At 46.3% G+C, this 14,858-nt stretch overlaps 1 protein-coding gene across 4 annotated transcripts in view; it reads right to left on the bottom strand.

Moving 5' to 3' along the window:
- TNIK (TRAF2 and NCK interacting kinase) overlaps positions 1–14,858 on the bottom strand; it is a 153,640-nt gene that overhangs the window by 127,101 nt on the left and 11,681 nt on the right. The window lies entirely within an intron of this gene.

Here is a 14,858-nt window from a genome sequence, read left to right as displayed (position 1 = left end):
TCTCCCGCTCCTCCTCCTTTTCCTGTACTCATTCCTCCAGTTTTGGATAGCAGAATACCCCTGGAAGTCAGCAGATGTCGAGGTGGCCCGACATCCCATGTGTCTGTGCACCCCTGTGCCCACCCAGCCCACTCACCCACCACAGGGGTGAGCCTGGCTCCCATACCACCTCCCATCCTCATCCTCCCTGCTGGGTTTTGAGTCACTTGAGCTATCAGATGATTCGGCAAACCAGTGAGCAAAGGGATGTCAGCTGTGATCCCAGGGGTTGTAGATGGGTCAATTACCAGCTCCAACAGGCAAAGGAGGATCAGCCAGCCATGGGAGACAGGAGATGGACACCCACAACCCCATTATGGACACAGAGGTTTCATTCATTATAAAGCTGCATCAGCTCAAGATGCTCCTGGGTCCAAAAGTCAAACACTGGGTCTTTGAGAGCAGCTGAGAAGCAAGGTTTAACCTAGCAGTAACGCCACAAGTAAATTAATCCAAGTCTTGACGTGCCTGGGGTAGCTTTCCACCCAGCCCAGAACATGTGCTGCCACGGACCTGCTGGGGTTTAGCACATCTCTGTGACAGTGTCACAGCAACCTCTCTGATCATTCGTAAACACCACATCCCCCCTTCTGCCTGTTTCTCCATCATATGCAAGCAGCTTCCTCAGGCAGCCTGGAAAACTCTGGGGCAGCCCAAGAGTGGGAGCCCCACTCAGCCTTCAGTGGGATCATCCACAGCAAAGAGCAGGGAAGCTGTGCTGGGGAAGGCTCAGAGACCACCGAGGACACCACTGCCCTAGTGCAAACACACCTTCAGCTGCACAGTTGGGCTGGACACAGGTGAAGCTGCAGCACAACAGGTTTCTACCAATGCAGCAACTCATCTGGGTGTGCACAGTCTGTGGCTTTGCTGCCTTGGTACCAGGCAGGGAAAAGCCATGAATAGATGGGAAAAGGAACCAGGACCAGGTTTCCACACTGGATGAGGAGGTGGAGAAGGGGGAAACATGGCAGCAGCTGCTGTTTATTTTTTGAGTTTCTTTCCTAAGGGTTGTTCTCTGCAGTGCTGAAACAACTCTGAAAGAGGCTTTTCCAGTGCTACAAGTATATCTATTTTTGAATATTCACTAGGAGATTAAGGCAGAAGAAAGCTGTGCCTAGGGCACATGCTCCGGAGGTTTGGAGAAACATCCAGGGATGTAGCTGGCCATTTCTGATAAAAAGAACTCCTTTCTGCAATGTGTTTTTCAACCTCTTTCCACAAATCCTCAAGGTAACTGGTCATCTCACAGCACAGTAATGAGTGACACTTCTCCCCTGACTACTGTCACAGGCAGCTCCACCTCAGTACAGCCCTGACAACACACTGGGAGCACCAGCAAGGTCAAGAAGAGGAGGCTGATCTCTCCTCCCAGCCATGCTGCTGTCCTCAGCCTGGCTTCTTCCCATGCAGCAGGCAATCACAGGGACAAGCTTCTCCACCAAAAGCCACCTGGAAGGATGTGCTGTTAATTGCCTTTCCAGAAAATACACAGCAAAGGATGGGACAGGCCAGGGGAAAAAAATCCTGCTACCCACTGGCCCCCCCTGCATGGATTCCTACACAGAACAGAGCTTTTAAGGTTAATGGCTGCTGTGGAATAGGCTGTCCCTGGTACCAGGGGCACATCCTGCACATCCCACAAGGCCCCAGCTGAGATGCTTCAGGAGGGTAACAGAGAGAAGAAACAGCAGCTCAGGTAGGCTGGAGTGGGCAACAACGGAGAAAAAAACAGAGACGTGGTAGCCAGGGAGAAAAGAAATCCACCCTGCAGAGCCTCGACTGGGACTAATCCAGGCCAAGCAGGGAGTAATCTCAGACCAAATATAGCCTGTGCTGCAGATCAGGGCTCACAGCAGTGCTGGGCTGCACTTGGCTGGGGGTGGCTGCAAAGCTCATCACACACGGGTGCCTCCAGCCTGGCACCTACCACCTTCTGCTGATGCCCTCTCCCCTATCCAGGAGGGGCACACAGAGGGTGAGGCTGCTGCAGACTCCTTTTCCCACACCCCAGGATGCCTTCACAAGCACTACTGTATTTTTTTTACTGAAAACATCTGTACTAATTAACAAGCCCACAAATAAAAGGAAAAGAAAACGAGGCAAGCTGTTAGTTTAGGCAAAGAAGATGCACTGTTTGAAATGGGTGAAGAGAACCAGCATTTAAGACAAACCCATAAATAATTTTCAGCTCTAGATTAGCGTCACACAGAGAAGGATTTGCATGGCTGTGGTAGCAGCAGGGCTCTGTCAAGAGTCCTTACACTAAGGTAGGGTCTCTCCCTCCTCCCAGTTACTGCCTAGCAAAGGAGGGGAGTCGAAAGGCAGGGGCAAGAGAAGAGGCAAAACCCAGCTCAGAAGAGAAGAGGCTGTGCTCAGCAGACCCCAACACCCACACACTGCAGGAAGGCAGGGCTCATTTCAGACCACATTAGCTACAAGCACCAGAAATTAAAACGTCATCCAGAGTCTGTAGAGGCCAGCAGCACCCACTGCCCCCACACCAGCTCCAGGAGGGGTGGGCAGGGCAGGGGCAGCCCCACAAACCCAGGCAGGGGGCTGCAGAGTTGCAGGGACACTGGTGGACACTTGCACATCACCCACTACCAGCCATTCCTGTTTTAGACCTGCACTGGTGCACAGCTTGATCATTTCCTGCTAAGGAAAGAATGAGCTGTTTTATAGTTCAAGCTTTCTGGGGTGGTGCAGGCTCAGCACCCCACTCCCAGAAGAGCCCAGCTGTAGCTTTCTCCACAGAAAGGTGCTACTGGTCCCAGTGTGGCCACTCACCGACCAAGGCACACAAAGCCTCGTTGAGGAGCATCACCCCTTCCAGCAATATCATGGAGGGAGGGAGGAAAAGAAGTCCACTATATTTCAATAAACAGTGTATTTTAAACTGGTGCATTTATCAGAAAAGGGTCTTCTGTATGTGGATGATAAAGCAGGATGTATTCAAATTTCAGCAACAAAAAAAGCATCCCTTTTGAAGGATTTATCAGCATGGAGCATGCAGCTGGCTCACGGCAGGAGCACATTCCTGGTTAAAACTGCTCCATTCTGCCCAACCCAGACCCTGCAGAATTAAAGCTGAAAGATGTCCTTGCCTACACCACATCTCAACAAGTCCAAGGCATAAAACAGACAATACTTCTTTGAGGAGAGTGCTCAGAGAGCAATATCCACATCCAGGGCTAAGTCCGCTAAGGCCAAGGGCTCCCAGCATGTATCGGTGTTGGGTATGGTGACCACTGGGTTAGCAGAACACAAGTTAAATACGGCTATGCAGGGGTCCATAAACACAAGAAGCATTTATACACAGTCTGTACACCAAACCTGCTTGTTTTCCTTTAAAGAGCCTCATTTTTCTCCCTTCTAGCCTACACAAAAGGGATGTAACAGGAAAGGTTACATGAGGAGACAGCAGAGAGATGCTTGGGAGAGGGGAACCGAGGGGCACACCAATTAAACCATGATTGCTGTGGATGCACAAGAGGGGAAACGAAAGATTGGAGTCTCTGTAATCATCATGCACTTAGTCCCCCCATTCTAGCAGCTAATGACAACTTCCAGCCAAAAATCATGGAGTTACCCAGTCATTAAGCAAATGTTATAACCCTAGAGAAGGAAATGTGCTGTGTAACTGGAGGCAGCGCTCAGTTACGGGTCAGTAACAGAGGAGTGTCCCCAGGCACTAGTCAGCAAAAGTAGCTCCATGGCACTAGGAGAGTTTTTTTAATCTTCACCAAGAATAAAAGGCCTGTGCAACTAATGCTCCCAAACATCAGGACTTCATGAGACTCAGCCTTACAGCTCCTTAATAAAACAGCCTCAACAGGAGATCCCAACAGGCGCCCACAAGAACCAAAGCAGGCTTACAAAACTGTTTCCTCACCACCCTCAATGTCAGATTCAGTGAGCTCTGTCAGGGTGCTGGTTCCTCTGCCTAGACAAGTCCTGGCAGTCACAAGGAGAGATTTCAGAACTGGGAAGCACCAAAGGGTCACCCATCCCAGACAGTTGGCTCTTTTAGACTAATGGCAAAGCCAAGGCACAGAGACAGCCCAGGAGAGCCCTAATCCCACCCAGCACCACACGGCATGGCAGCACTCTGAACCCAAGCGGTTGTGTTGAGTTGTCAATTGCCTGGACAAAGTTGAGTCTTCCAACCCCACCAAGCTCCAACCAGGAGAGGAAGATCATTAACTCAGCATGTGAAGAAGGCTTCGTGAGGAATGCAGGAGAGGCTGAAAAGTCCTTCAGCAGTAAAGTTCAATATGTAAAACTGCCATCAGTGTAACGTGTTTCTGATTATGCAAAACATCACTACAAGGAACAAATATAAGGATAAAGTTTTTAGTTCTCACACTACGTATCTGCCTAGATTTTATTTCCTCAAGGCCAAATGCCCATGTGGGGATACACTCTGTGAAGCCATCCTTCACATTAGCAAAGTCAGAAGCCCTAGAGACGGCCATGTATCTCCAAAGTACTGTGACCTGAGTAACCTCAAGCTCTACGAAGTCCCCTGCTATTCCTTCTGAAGGCACATCAACTCACTCATTTTGCCATACTTTCTGCACTGGCTTCTAGAGCAAAAATTGAAACACTTTATGATTTGACAAAACAAGGTCTGGATCACCTTGGGGAAGTCACCCCAAATGACATGCAGTTCAGAGAAAAATAGAGGGGTTTGAAGAGCACTTGAAGATACAGCTGCTTTTTAGTAATCAACTGGCTGCCTCCATATCCAAGGCACTTCTAGTTAACAGCCCTGTGAGTAATATGAAGATGGACTGCACAAGCCAGAAGAGGATTACTAATACAGCTGCAGACAACAGCAAACAAAGCAGCAAGGCAGAAGCCAAGGCAAAAAATATTGATGGAGTTACTTGGAGCTTCCTGAGAAAGAGGCTGCTGCCATTATCTTTTTGAGCTTCAATCACAGACAGAGCCCTAGGTTCATCCATTAATTAAAGCAGTACCAAAAACTCAACAGGCTGCACAGGTATTTTTGAGATATATCTGCGACATAAGCCAAGCAATGAAGCAAACCCATGCTGGACTACTGGATGCTACTCAGCCCTCACAGGGATTGCTTAATCTCACATCTTCTCCTCCTAGCTTTGGTACCTTCCCCTCCTTCGCCCACCCATCCAGAGACTCACAAGACAAGCTATCATCAATGGCATCTACCACTGCACCTCCTGCCTACTCAAGCAATACAAGCTGCTGTACTTGGAAGAGTAATAATGAACTCCCCGAGGGCTTTGTTTTCATTTTGAAGAAGCAGTTTGTCCTCCCTCACCCCCAAAACACCCAACTCTGTAACTTAAAGGAAGATATTAGTCAAGAAACAACATTACTACACAGCGTAAGAAAAACTGTTGTCAAGGCTAAGTTGTTAACAGAAAAAAAAAATTCCCCCCTTGAAAAATGAGAGAAGACTCTTTACAAATCTATTTGAACCTCTCCACTCCAGCATCTCACCAGGAGCTGTTCCTCTAGGCCCTCCCAAGAGCCACTTTTGTGCTCTGTCCATCTCCCCTTTCTAAACCATAAATCCACTCCTGCAGGTTTCCAACACTCCTCTCCCCAGCTCCTCATTGCAGTAAAGCTCCAGTCACATGTGAGTCTCTTTCCTTTCCAGAGTATTAAGACCTGCCAATAGTTGGCAGCAGCAAAATTAAATAAGAACTAATCACCACACTGGGCTTTTCAGTCGATAAAGCTGGATTATTTCTTCAACTATTACCTGTTCAGTTTAGGATATAAGTGTGGATTTGCAGCCCCCAGCCAGCAAAGGAATAGCCAACACCAGTGCTGAGAGAAGAAAAATAAAAAATCCCTCATGCACATATGCAGTCCAGTCCCACTTGGTCCTGTTAAGGCCAAGCCACTAAAACTACAATAAATTGACTATTCCAGATTTCCTGCTCAAAGACTCACACTCACACATACAAAATTAGAGTTCTTCTGACCCAGTTTCTCCTTCCTAGTGTGTCAAAAGAAAAAGCAGCCATTCTGTACCCTCTCCACAAATATGAAACATGGGAGCCCCAGGCCAGTAAGGAAGATGTACAGACCTGGAAATAATGGGTTTTTTCAAACCAAAATGATGCATTTGTACCACTGCAGAAGGTGGGTCCCACAGCCCAAGATGCAGTAGCAATACCAGGAGAGGACAACAATGACATATAAAGCTACCCTTCCCCCAGCACTGCACACTGGAGCAGCCCCCTCCACGGAAAAGCCATCCAAAATCTACACACTTAAAATAATCAAAACAAGAAGGGTCCAAGCCTACTCCCCATTCCTTCAAAAGCATCGCTAGCAATACGATGACTCCAACTCATCCTGGTGTCATTCAAGCAGGGGACAATGAGTTTTGACTTGAAGCTAATGAAGATCAACATCTGGCCTCCATGAGTCTCACCACAGTAAGAAAAAGCTGAGATATTCAGTAACCCTTAAGACAACGCAATTGTACTTATTCTTCATTTGACATTATTGTCCCTCCAAATCAGACAATCCTCTCTCATTTTTAAAGCTCTACAGCACATTCCATAGCTCCCCAGGACAGACTCCATGAATTGTTTGCAGTTGTATGACAAGCCCTCCTTCCAGTTCACAGAAGACTGCTCATCTAGAAAAGTCAAAAGTCAATCAGTCCAGAAGCATCAGCAAAAGTGCTACAGTCAAGTGAACCCCGAGGTTTTCAATGCCATTTTAGATGAATGCAGCCTCAGCACAATCAGCCACTTCAACATATGCCTAAATCCAGCATACAACTTCAACAGGACTATATAAAAGGCTTGGCTAAGCTCAGTGTCTCTAAAAAGCTACAGTGCCAATTATAAATCACATCTATAGTCCCCAGAAGATCTGAAGTCACTACCAGTATTGTACCATGCTTCTTCGGATGCAGACATCAATTAGAGCATAGCAGCTGGACACTCTCCTCACTGGAAGTCACTTATCTGCCATTTCAGACCAATTAGATGATATTCCTAAAAGTTTACATCTCATCCCTCTGAGAAGTAAAGAGTTTCAACCTTGGCCAGCAAACGTTTGTGTCAAGATGAAATTGTTACCCCACCACTAAATGCTGTCAAAGGTTTATGGAGTCTTGGGGGACTTGGTTTAATTACTTACCAAGGCAGCTGTTTTGGGAACCATGGCCTCTTAACATCCCACTCCTAGAGCCTGTACAAAGCATGGCTGATGCCAACCTCACACCAGAAGCAGAGCTCACTCTCTCACATACAGGCAAACATTCAGCCTCCAACAAGAGGTCACCCTTGTCTTTGTCTGTGGACGTCTCTAGGGGTGACAGCTCAGCAGCCAGTCTGCACCTTTCCAAGTCACTGCAGACTGGACATCCCAGCTTCTGCAGCACTCACAGGAGGCTGTTGAGGTCAGTCACCTGGGATTGCCTTTGTCAAGAAATGTCAGCCTTTCTCCCTCCTTGCAGTGAGAGTCGTAGCCAGAGGGATGCCTTAAAATGGGAGAACGTCTCACTCCCATATGGACTTTGGAGCAAAATAAAAGTAATCTTAATACCCTTTGCTTTTTAAAACTAGGCTGGTTTTGTACCTCTGTGTCTGGTTTTAAGTTATGGTTGCTGAGCTGATCAGTAAAATTGTCAGCGATTAAAGGACTGTGCTGTTGTGCCACCAACAACCCACAGACTACAGCCTTCAACAGCAGGGATCTAGGCAACAACCAACACACAGGCCAGGCATGTAGACATGTATTCCAAGGACTTTCATCAGGGAAACTCAAAGCCAAGGAAGAGCTGAGAAGGCATCTGGGCCAGAGCTGTGACCATTCCTATTCATTCAGCAGCAGAGGAGCTTTACAAAGACACTGCACCTCGTGCAGCTGCTGGAAGCCCCAAATGCCACCTGAACAGAGGAGTTAGACATGGGTCTTGAGAGAGACAACACTGGTGGAGAGCCTTCCCCATCAGACATCTCTATATCCCAGCTTAAAGCAACTGGTACTACTTTTTATTATTTCCCTGTCCCTATTTAAGTGTCTGGAGAAATAACACTTCCCTACTGGATTCAGTTAAGTATCCCACATCAGTCCAATTTTCACAGATCACCTGGAGACAGAGTTATCAGCTGGTCTGGGGCTTTTTGAATAGTTTACCCCCAGCCTGTCACTTGTCATCAGCTCCTCATGCTTGGCTCTACAAGGGCTGGTTAGCCAGAAAGGATCAGATAACTCTCTCCAGTAGCAAGAGTTTCAAGAAAGGACAATGTGGGGACCAAAACACTTCAAATTACTGAGCAGAACTCACAAGAGAGACTGCAAAAAACTCAAATCCCACAACTATACAAACAAGCTGCCAAAACCATGTAGTACAAACTCATTTTTACATTGAATTGTCTTGACAAAGCAGCAAAATTATTTAAAAGAATATTTAAAAAAGTTAATTTGCATGTTTCCTATCTAGAAATACCTTTCTCTCCCAATACTTAACAAGTTGTGGGGAAGGGAGAGGGAAGGCTTCTCACCTTTTTTCCTACATTTCACAGACTGTCTCCAGTAATGCCAGACCCTGCAAGGAGTCTGAAGGTTTGGTCTTAACAGACACCCACTTAAACTGGATGGAAAACAAGGTCCCACTGCAAAAAGCAAGTTCCTGCCTCACACATGCCAAAAAGACAGCCTGAAAGTCAGGGACAATCCACAGTTGCTGAAATGATTTGCAAGAATTTTTTGCCAGGGCATAAAGTATTTCCCATTGTAAGACTTCTGTATTTCTTGGTGGCTCCTTATATTGTGAAATACTCTTGTAAATTCAGAGAGATGCTTCTTATTTCAAACCCCAGTGCCCCAAAATACTTAGAGGTGGGGCAAGGATTCTTAAGCTTAGTTTATTTCATATATGCATTGCAACAGCACTTTTGATAAGACAAAGGGACCTGTCTCACACAGACATCCCAGGAAGATGTGCTGGTTTTGCTTTGCATATCACTACGATGTCCCATAAATCCAACCAGCACTTTCTGCTTTGTGGGATCAGCTGTGTTCCCTGTCAAATTACAGCCCGGTGACACCGCCCTGCCTTGGGAACTCTGCTAGCTCTGGTCCCTGGAATCAACCATGACATTATGTGACTCTTTGCAGAACTCCAGGATTTTTTATTAGTTCACACAAGCAGGCTGGAAACATTAACACAATATGCACACAGCAGCTAAGCAAGCCTTGTAAGACCACAGGGACCAGCCTGCTGAAGACCAGTATGAAACAGGAAAATCAAGCAGGAAAGAAAGTTCTCAATATTTGGATTTTCAACAAAGAAATCCCATCCAGCAGCAATCCAAGCCCTCCTGCAGGCACAGGACACCCCAGAAGCTCAGCATCCGCCAACAACCCGTCCCACCCCCACCCACAATCCTTCCCCATACTCAGGAATGGGGTCAGCTCTTCAGGTCCACCTTCTCCAGCCCAAGGGAGACACTGCACATCCCCACACAGGATTTGGCCTGCAGTCATAAACTGTGAGATTAATCATGTGGGTGTAGGGATGTGAAAAGGGGATGGGAAACATTCGTAACTGCTGCTAAATTAATTGCTGTTATTGTTATTTGATTTGCTAAATTCTCTGGGGCTAGATTTTATTTTAGAAAACTATGAACATATCAGATTAATCAACTTAAAATAAGTGGGCTTGATTTATTTATTTCTGCTGTATCTACTCCTCTTTAAGCTTGGCAAGTCACTGCATTCTTTCCACCCCGTGAAAGAAAAAGAACAGGGGCTTTGCTTTATTATTATTATTATAAAAGAACCTCTACAAAGCTTAGAAGTTCCATGAGTTTAAATTACAGCAGAGGTATGCTGTGAAGGAGGACAAGTGCAAGGCTGAGCTGGTTTCCATATGCTGCACACACTGGCTTTGCACTGGGAGCCCACCAGCAGAGTCACACCACACAGCCCAAGGAACTCAGATTCATTTCCCTGTATTTTACACATCCACAGAGTTGAAAGACACCCTACCAGATTTCAACAGGGGCCATCCCAGTGGGAGACACCCAGCCACACTTCTTGAAGTAAAGTCCTGCCACAGAGGAAGAGGTTTAATCTCCTCTATCCAGATTTCACTGTTTCTGAATCCTCTGGAAGTTGGGTCAGCATCCTTCCCCCCTCCTAATCCCCTGCCCTCAGCTTCAGCAAACTAAAAAGAAAAGCCCTCATGTATACTATGCTGAAGAATATTAATCTTGTGTTCCACAGAATATTAAGTGGATTACATCTACAGCCTCCAAGGAGAAAAATGTTGATTTCCATGTATCTTGTGCTATTATTCACCCCTATTAGTTTTTCTACCAGCCTAACGTTAGTCATGATAATTTCCTGTTAATCAGTGCAGAGCTCAACTGGCTCAAGAGACCAAGCAACGAGAGCAAGAGTGGGACCTCTCCATGGTCACAAGGATGATGAGACCACTGTGGCACCGTTGACTCTCAAGGCAACAATTAAGGTGAAAAAGCCAGCTTCTTTTTCTTTTTTTTGTTCTCAACATCATCTCTTTGTAAAGGTAACAACAGCAGAGATCCTTCAAAAGAAAATTGGTGACATGACTTGAAATGTGCCCTTAAATGAGATCCAGAAAACATGATGGAAAGAAAGACATTGCTAGCCTGGAAACATGGCAAGGGGGGGACTCAACCAGAACTTGAGGTTCCTGTCCTCACACCCAGAAAGGAGCCCTGATCTCCTGCTGAAGGGGAACACCTCGCAGGGTGATCTCCATGGTGCATGGAAGCACCAGCTCCCCACCCACGGGCACTGCAGCCACCACCACCACCTTCCCAGCTCAGGAGCTCAGCTCTCCATGCCCTGAACTCCGGGTTACCATTCAAACCATTGCAAAGTGCCACCAGCTGACTCTACTAGAGTTTTACTCTTTCTTTGCAGAGGTGTTAATGACTCCAAAAAAGCACAAGACTTGAATAAGCAGCTTTAATACCATTTAAATGCTCACGATTAGGAGAAACTGAGAGCCTGCAAGGGCCAGACTCTCAGAGGGCGGCACATCCATTGAAGCTGCTGCTCATGTGAGAGGAGTGTAAATTACTCAGCATGGAATAAGCAAGATCAAAGCCACTCCAAAAGGATTCAACCCACTGACAGTGATGCAAACTCAGTCCAAGCTTTTCTGAATATTTCACAAGCAGGATGATGAGTTTAAAAGGCCAAAAGGGGTGTTTTGATGATTCTGCACAAAGGAAGGAAACGAAATCTCAGGACATATGTTTCTTTCCAGACACGTTACACGACCAAGAACTCAGCTCCAGCTTGACACATGGAGACATTCATACTTTCTATTGACACCTTGCTGGTCTGTGCAGAGAAGAGGAACACAACTTCTCAGCTGTAATTCCCGGGCTCCCGCCCCTTTTTTTTTACTTCCTAGAATAATTTCAACTACACAGTAAACATCAGAACTGATAAGAAAAAGCCTTATCGGATGAAGTAACTTACAGGTTCTCACGTGCGCAAGACAGAGTTAATGGCTCAGAAAGCAGATAAGGGTGCTCATAACCAAGAATCAAAGCCACGTGTTTCAGCAACAACACACCATCTCAGAAAGTAAAACAAACAGTACAACGAACTCTGTCAGGCCACACTAAATCCTCAGAGAGCATCACCTCACCCCACCTAGCTGGGTCATCACCATCTCTGCTGGTCAGAAGGGAGAGCAGCTGATGCAGTTTTATTATAAGCCAACTGCAGTGCATGCCCAGCTGAGCTCCAGTCCACCTTACAGCCCCAGGCTATAGCAAAGAAATCAAATTACAAGACCAAGATGCTTTTGCAATCCTTTCCTCCTCTGACAACCTGATGTACTGAAAAGGAGTAATTCACTTTGCAGGGAAACCATTTCAGCTATCACTTTGCCCAGACTGCAAGTGCTCTAAAATCAGGATGGACTTTCTGTTTGAGGTAACACCAAGTACTATGCAACTACAACCCCTTCAGGATCTATCCCAAGGCCCAAACAAACTCCAGTGCCACATCTTGTTGCCAGAGATCTAGATGGTTCAGTAACAGTCAAACTCATTTCAAGCTGCTGGCAGCACAGTTGCACCCTGTGCTCCCCATATCACTTAGTCTAAACCAGAGGTGCAGGATGTGATCCTCATCACTGAGTCTTTCCAAGAGCTCTAACCTATTGGGTATTACCTCTCCATCTGATTCATCTCCTGAAAATTGACGCCTGCAAGTTATTTCCCTTCCCCCATGTCCCAAACATCACTGTGTTGGCAAGTATACAAGAAAAGCATTTATCCAAAGGAATTTGCTCATCAAGTCTTGCAGACACTAAAACCACAGGTTATCTAATCTTAGGAGAGCACAATTTAATGGCTACAGCACAGGACAAAAGGCTAAAGGGTTTGACTTTTACTCTCAGCATTGCCAGAGCTGCATGGCTTGTGAGACAGCCTAGAGAAGGTGCTTAACTTCTCCTCACCTCCATTTCCCCTGCTATGAGACTCTCCTAGCATTCCTTTTCCCACTGGGCATCTTATCTCTAAAGGTCTCATTAGCATGTGAAAAGAGTTGTGAATCTCCGGATGCGTATGTGAAGCAAAGTCTAAAGGAGTGGAGAAGCAGCACTGGCCTGGAGACACATCCTCTCCAGTGCTCAGCAGACTGAGCACTCTGCACTCCACATCTGTGCTTGGAGAAACATTCCAATCCTTTTCCCTCTGCTGGGAAGGAAAAACCCAACCATTTCCTTTTTCTTGAGAAAACTCAGACAAAAGATTAAATTCCATGTCTCTGTAAGTCAAGGGAATCGTGTGAGAATCCTCCAATAAAGTATCCAGAGACCACCATCACCTCTAGGTAGTCACCTGCAGAACTACCCCATAGGTAACCCCGCCACAGAACAGGATAAACCTCCCTGTCCCACCCTTGCTAATGGATGCCACTGGATGGGTGCCACCCTAATGGATGCCACCGAGTGGCAGAACCAGGCTCATCAGAAGAAAAACTGGAAGTCTACTATACTGTTCAGCAAAATCTGGATGAGCCAGATGCTCCCATAGGTAAGCCCAGAGCCTCACTCCCTGGATCTTGCTTTACAGCACAACTCCTTCTGGGGTACAGAAAGGGCTTTTCTGGTGTGAAATAGAAACTCACAGATGGAAAACAACTGAACATCAACAAGTAAGCTAGTAATTCAGCTCTGCTGGTGAGGAAGAAGATTACCCCATTGGGCCTGTTCCCATCTTTCCCAGTTGTCTGAGTTAACCTTGAAGGCAGATCACATCAACCACACCAGTGCCAGCAACCAGCTGGGACTGCTCCAGTCCAGCAAGACCTTTGCCCCTAAGACACATCCACAAACTTCCTGCTTCCTCCCAAGTGGTAAAAGACAATGCAGTGTCCACCCTGGTCAAGCCACACGGAACAAAAAGGTCTCAGAGGAGCAGCTGACTCAAGAACTGGAAATAAAAATAAAAAAGGTTCAGCTCTTTTTAAGAGAAAAATGTCATATTGTTCCCTAATTAATAGAAAGCAGAAGAGGTTTTATGGACTCATTGAGAAACAAGGGTGAGCATTAGAAAGCACATTTCAGTATTTCATGATCACAAGGTGAGCTGCTTGCATAATACTGACAAAGAACATGAATGCTGATATCACAAGGCAGTTATGAAACTTGGGGTTTAAATGCTGAATAACAATACCACAGTAATTAAGTCTTACAAGTGATTTTTTTCCCTTCTTTTTTTCTCTTTAACTGTAAAGATTGGTTTTCCAAAGGTTGGCAGAGGCTGCAACCTTCAACTGCACTGTGACTCTCCTCTGAGGAGGTGCACATTTGATGGATGCCCTCTGCTCCCACCACCACCAGGGACCCATCCCACTACACAGTCTCACCACCAGCCACACCCCTTTTTCAGACCTGCCCCAGGGAAGGCTTCAAGACCACAGCAAAGGACAGGCTGTGAACCTGTGAGCAGCAGAATGAGGGAATAAACCTGAACAACTGCATTCTGCAAGTTAACTGTTAAACCCCTAACAAGCTCCTCAGTCCCTCTCCCCGATGCTTTTTGACACAAGGACATGCTCTTGTGAATTGCTTCAGTGTGACCAGGATACAGTGTCTCTCCTACAAGACACATAATATAGAGCAGCAAAATGTCATGAAAATCAAGGGCAAATGAACACAGAAGACAGTCCCTCCCCCCAACACCACTTCTATTTTTGGGCAGCCATATTAGCTTGGAGCAGTTTTACTTGTTTCTGATAATGAGCAGGGCTTTTGCATCTTCTCTTGAGGACGTTTCCTCTGTGCAGGCACTTCACTCTACACCAGCAGCACGGAAGAGGTCACATCAACCAGTAAAAGCAAAACCACAATTTACTGTGAAAGGGTTTTGGGAAGGCAACTTCAGCTTTGAACTTACAACTCTTCTCCCTTGCCAACCACACTGTGCTGCTTTTTGGGTGGTACAGTCTGTCCATCTACAAGGTGTTCTTCCCTTTGAATCACATGAAAAAGTCTTTGCCTATTCAAACCTGTAATGCTTTTACTCCACCCAATCCAGGTGGGATCCAGCTCCTCAGTGAAAACCAACAGCTCTGATTTGCCTTATCAAAGAGCAAAACTCCTCCTTTGCTCTGATGCTGAAGCTGATAAGGATGGCCAGAGGCCTGATGAGAGCTCCCAAGAGCTGCCACAGTGCCAGGACCACCGTGCTAAAGCAGGAAAGGATGATAATTACCAAAGGAACAAGACAAAATGAAGGTGTGTACAAGACCTGGGTCCCACTGCATTGGTAGCTTCT

Source organism: Pithys albifrons, chromosome 11, assembly GCF_047495875.1.
Source record: "Pithys albifrons albifrons isolate INPA30051 chromosome 11, PitAlb_v1, whole genome shotgun sequence".
Classification (NCBI taxonomy): Eukaryota; Metazoa; Chordata; class Aves; order Passeriformes; family Thamnophilidae; genus Pithys; species Pithys albifrons.
The sequence above is the reverse complement of the archived record's forward strand: the minus strand, read 5'-3'. Positions and strand labels throughout refer to the sequence as shown.